Consider the following 5,559-nt stretch of genomic DNA (forward strand, 5'->3'; position numbering starts at 1 on the left):
AAAAATATGAGACATGCATCATTTGAGAATGCAAGACCACTGTTGCAATTCTTAAAATCAGTAGATCCCACAGTCCCCACGTTGACAATTATCCATCATAATGCACAAGGTCTCCCAACTCACATGGAGGACATGAGATGCCACCATGAACTCAGCCTTGCTGATGTTTTATGTATAACAGAAACACACTTGTCTGGATCATCGGTTTCTCCCCGCTTCCAGCTGGAACAATACAACATGGCCACACGCAACAGACACGTCTCTTACACAAATCATACAGACATGGCAAAGGTAAATGGCGGTGGAGTTGCAATTTACTACAACACAATTCTTACAGCAGAGTCCCGAAAATACCTGCAAAATGTGACTGACCTTGAATTTGTTGTTGTCAAGGTTGAATCGCCAGTCACAGCTTTGATAGCAACTGTATACAGGCCACCAAATTACAGCCATGTGAGGTTTTTACCACAAATGCTATGTCTTTTGGACTCGTTGGAAATGATGAATCACCAACCAATTATTGTTTGTGGAGACTTCAATGAGGACCTTATGAGCAGAGGAAAAAAACCCATCCAAGAACTGTTGCAGTCAAGAGGATATGCACAACTGATTACTGCTGCAACTACCGAAAAACACACATTGATTGATCACATTTACATATCACAGCCATACGCCTGCCTCCAATCAGGTGTTCTGAATACATATCACAGTTATCATAACCCCATTTATTGTGTTATTCACTAACACAAAATGACTGCAAGGGTATGAGGGATATGGACTTGCCAAGTGTCACTCCCTATTGGCCTACTCTCGCCTAGAAGTCCTACAGATGGACCTAAATATGGATATCAGCATCTACAACAAGAAGTACAGGTGAGTCCTCTTGTAACATTATTTAATGTACTACTATTTTATTAATTCCTATACACTCTGAACCAAATTTGTTGAAAAATAAAGTCAATCATGTTCTCTTATACGCAGACACAACAGAACACCAGCCTCTACGTGGTGCGAAGCCTACTGCAACAAAAACGTGATCTTCATGTCTTTGCGACTGAGCACACTCTACCAGCAACACTGACAGCTCACCAGTGGGAGCTCATAGATAAGACTGCTGGTGTGCTGTCATCCATTGAAGAGCTGACCAGAAACGTGAACAGAAAAACTGCAACTGCACCTGATGGGATCCCTGCCATAACAGGTAATTGTATTTTTGTTTCTTTCTTTATATTGTAACATTTGATATTGATATTGTTTGAAACAAACTATAATCTCATTCATCCATTAAGTCATCCATTCATTCATAACTCCTCAGATGTGTTCTGTCCAGTGAAGGCAGTGGAGAAGCCCTACACTGATGTTGAAACTGTGCCACTCTTCTAGAAACCAGCTACAAGGATGGGCAGGTATAGTGAAATTAAAATGCACCTTTTGTTCAACAGGTTTACATACAGTCAAGTGATCAAAAGACACCAGTATTGAGCCAATTTGTTTTTTTACTTTTTAATTTAGTTTTGGGTAATTTAGTTCTAAAGTTACATTTGTTTTTGCAATTATTTATTAGAACTTCATGACTTGCCAGTTCGCTAACTGAAGACCTGCGCTTTGTGATGTCTCTTGTTTTGTTTTAAATTGTGTTTTGCTTTTATCTGTTTCTAGCTGTTTTCTGCAAAGTCAGCCAACCTCTTGCTTCCAAATGACCCTTATCCAGAAGTATCCGTGAATGCCTCATGAGAAGAAACTAAAGTGGAGACCTACCTCTCAGAGAAGAACGCACACATAAGAAAAGCGACCCACTTCAGTACTGGAAAGAACATCCTAATCTGTCTCCCTCTATGGCTGCTGTTGCGATCCCAGTGTGCCCCCTGTAGCTCTGTGGACAGTTTTTGATTTGATTACATCTCACCCCAACCGGTCGCGGCAGATGGCTGCCCCTCCCTGAGCCTGGTTCTGCCAGAAGTTTCTTCATGTCAAAAGTGAGTTTTTCTGAGCACACTCTACCAGCAACACTGACAGCTCACCAGTGGGAGCTCATAGATAAGACTGCTGATGTGCTGTCATCCATTGAAGAGCTGACCAGAAACGTGAACAGAAAGACTGCAACTGCACCTGATGGGATCCCTGCCATAACAGGTCATTTGTATTTTTTTTGTTTCTTACTTTATATTGTAACATTTGATATTGATAGTGTTTGAAACAAACTATAATCTCATCCATTCATTAAGTCATCCATTCATTCATAACTCCTCAGATGTGTTCTGTCCAGTGAAGGCAGTGGAGAAGCCCTACACTGATGTTGAAACTGTGCCACTCTTCTAGAAACCAGCTACAAGGATGGGCAGGTATAGTGAAATTAAAATGCACCTTTTGTTCAACAGGTTTATATACAGTCAAGTGATCAAAAGACACCAGTATTAAACCCATTTAAGCCAAGTATACGCTTTGATTGGAACTATATACAGGCCACCAAATTACAGCCACGTGTGGTTTTACCTCACATGGCAACTTACTTAATCAAAAGACACCAGTATTAAACCAATTTCTTTTTTTACTTCCTTTTTAATTTGGTTTTGGGTAATTTAGTTCTAAAGTTACATTTGTTTTTGCAATTATTTATTAGAACATCATGACTTGCCAGTTCGCTAACTGAAGACCTGCGCTTTGTGATGTCTCTTGTTTTGTTTTAAATTGTGTTTTGCTTTTATCTGTTTTCTAGCTGTTTTTGCAAAGTCAGCCAACCTCTTGCTTCCAAATGACCCTTATCCAGAAGTATCCGTGAATGCCTCATGAGAAGAAACTAAAGTGGAGACCTACCTCTGAGAGAAGAACGCACACATAAGAAAAGCGACCCACTTCAGTACTGGAAAGAACATCCTAATCTGTCTCCCTCTATGGCTGCTGTTGCGATCCCAGTGTGCCCCCTGTAGCTCTGTGGACAGTTTTTGATTTGTTTACATCTCACCCCAACCGGTCGCGGCAGATGGCTGCCCCTCCCTGAGCCTGGTTCTGCCGGAGGTTTCTTCCTGTCAAAAGGGAGTTTTTCCTTCCCACTGTCGCCAAAGTGCTTGCTCATAGGGGGTCATATGATTGTTGGGTTTATCTATATATATTAATGCTTGTATGCTTTTCATTTATACTTTTGCCTTAGTCTTCGGTTCATAATATAAAGTTACTTGAATGGTTTCTTTTTTCCTTATTTTATATTGCTTTGGTGTTTACCACAATCTAAATATCATGTTTAAATGGAATACATTATTGTAAATGGTATTTGTACAAAATATAGTTTCAAATACGATAAGACACCTTTATTAGTCCCACAAGGGGAAATTTCATAATTTGCATAATTTTCCCTTTTCACATTAAAATACCTTTGAAATACAAATTGAATACCACTTAATGGACTTTTTTTTCTACCAAGAAAACTTACTTTGGTTTACAATCTGTTAAACTGTTCACTTTAAACGACTCAAAACTGTAAAATCTAAATTGTAACTTCTCTTGAACACCTCAGACTTAAACATAATTTCTTTTATAGCTATTAACTTCTTTTGTAATGGTGTAACTGGAGCATCTTTCTCTCATCTCTGTATGCTGCACTGCATATAGCAGAGATCACAATACAGCTTACTTTTCTTTAACTTGAAAATCAGCTGTATTCAATTTCCCTCCCGCTTGTGGTATAAATAGCAAACTATGCTCATGTTGCATATTGCTCCCCCTACTGTTATAAATGGCAACCTGCACTAATTGCACCACATTAAAGGCAAACTACACTCATTGGCAGTAGCATAGGCACACTTAAAATTTCTTCAGAAATTTTCGCTTTCTAGTTTATTCTATTACTCTTGTTCTCTTCTGCTTGTTTTCTTTTTTCTTTCTCAGCAGGTGATCCAGGTGATCGATATATGCATTTTTTTTCTTTTTCTTTTTTTCTGCTCGTTCTGTTGGTTTTTGTTTTTGCCCTTCTCCCCCGTCCCTCTTCTCAGCTGTTTCTCTTTCCCTCTTTCTTTCTCCCCTTCTTTCCCCCAGTCAAGTCTGTCCCGTATTCAGTAAATGAAAATAAAATAAACAATAAAAGGTGAATCAAATGGACCATTACGGCAAGGCTGGGATGGTCAATTTGGTAAAGTAAATCCGTTGGGCATCTTTCTTTGCCTTTAGACAACAATTCTGATGGCAAAAGAGCCAAACGGGACAGGCAAAAAAAAAAAAAAATAGAATCATTCATCTTAGCAGTAGGATTTACATGAAAAGAGAAACAAATTAAGTTTGAGTGAAAATGTACATTTTTTGCACTCTCTGGTCGACTGACTCAGTGAATCAAATGACTCAAAAATCCGATTCACTTTGGTGAGTGACTCATTAAACTCGATTCAGTAAAAAGAATCAAATTTACCATCACTAATTGGTAATGTAAACGCTGGACCTCTCAGCATCTGCCATTCCTGAACAGACACATGCAAGTTTGTCCGTGACTGCAGCCGCGTCATCCATGTTTTCTACAGTCATTGGTCAGCACTATAATCTATGCAAATACGTGCGGGTCGAAATCCCCGCCCCTCCGGCTCAACCCCGGAGGCCAAAACAGAGCCAGCAGATTGAAACTGAAAAAAAGTGGATTGAAACTGAAAAATGGATGAAACTGGAAAAAAAAATTGTAAGCGAAAACAAAAAATGTACAGTTTCAATTAATCGTTTTTCACTATCAGTATTTTTTTTTCACTTTCAATACAAGATTTTTCAGTGCATTTGTTTCACTTTCAATATTTTTTTTCAGTTTTGTTTTAAGGTGGCATCGTTCTAATCCCATAAAAGACTGGTGAATATGGTAGTGGGAGTAGTTTGCCTCCACAGATTTCCAACACATACTTTGCCTCTGAATAATTGTCTTTTACCCAAACTGTTACATGAAACTAACCAAACAGTGTCTGAAAACCAATAAATCACCAAAAATGTGAAAAGAAAAAAGTCAACATTATGTTTTGATTAAATAAGTGACCACCTGCTGTTAAGACAGTATTCATGAGCTATTATCAATTTTAATGCACTAGCAGAGTTTAAGAGGAACATACAGCATGGCTTTGGCTGTATTAAAAGTAAAGGAATGCATCATCCATCTCACCTTCTAAACTTACAGAAATAAGGCCATTTGTGTTTGATTATCTTTGCTATTACAATGCTTCTTCCCTGGAAAGCCTGTTCACTTCCCTTTGAATGTTCCCACGCTTGTCAGGGAAATACATTTGAACACTGTGACCATGAAACACCTTACAAACCGATAGAAGAGTGTTACAAAATGATCACTGCTCTTTAGTTTTTATTCCTATTAGCAGATAGATTGCCTCTAATTGCCCGTCTATAAAACAAAACATTTAATGGCCTCATTCGATACGTGACCCCAGTTCTCTTATTTTTAAGTCTTAAGGTCCTATCAACTTTTACTGGATGCTACTTTAATAAGTCAAATATGTGTGTAGGCATCTTCAGTAACAAAAAGGATCAGTTACCAGGTGAGATCATCTAGGATTTTCATCCCCCCATTTTTTGTCCCTCAGCTCT

The 5,559-nt window shown here is 38.6% G+C and overlaps 2 long non-coding RNA genes across 3 annotated transcripts; both read left to right on the top strand.

Annotated features, from left to right (window-relative positions):
* The first annotated feature begins 6 nt into the window (after positions 1 to 6).
* LOC121813312 lies at positions 7 to 1,475 on the top strand. The gene is made up of 3 exons (XR_006053634.1): positions 7 to 873; positions 982 to 1,201; positions 1,316 to 1,475. It is a non-coding gene; the product is annotated as an uncharacterized LOC121813312 (long non-coding RNA).
* Positions 1,476 to 1,666: 191 nt separating this feature from the next.
* Positions 1,667 to 2,946, top strand: LOC121813311. 2 transcript variants are annotated; one of them, XR_006053633.1, is made up of 4 exons: positions 1,667 to 1,976; positions 2,071 to 2,133; positions 2,252 to 2,342; positions 2,717 to 2,946. It is a non-coding gene; the product is annotated as an uncharacterized LOC121813311 (long non-coding RNA). The 2 variants fall into 2 exon arrangements; XR_006053632.1 differs by having other exon boundaries at positions 1,667 to 2,133.
* Positions 2,947 to 5,559: the final 2,613 nt, after the last annotated feature.

Source organism: Haplochromis burtoni, unplaced genomic scaffold (assembly GCF_018398535.1).
Source record: "Haplochromis burtoni strain Fernald_Lab_line unplaced genomic scaffold, NCSU_Asbu1 Contig_1458, whole genome shotgun sequence".
NCBI classification, from domain to species: domain Eukaryota; kingdom Metazoa; phylum Chordata; class Actinopteri; order Cichliformes; family Cichlidae; genus Haplochromis; species Haplochromis burtoni.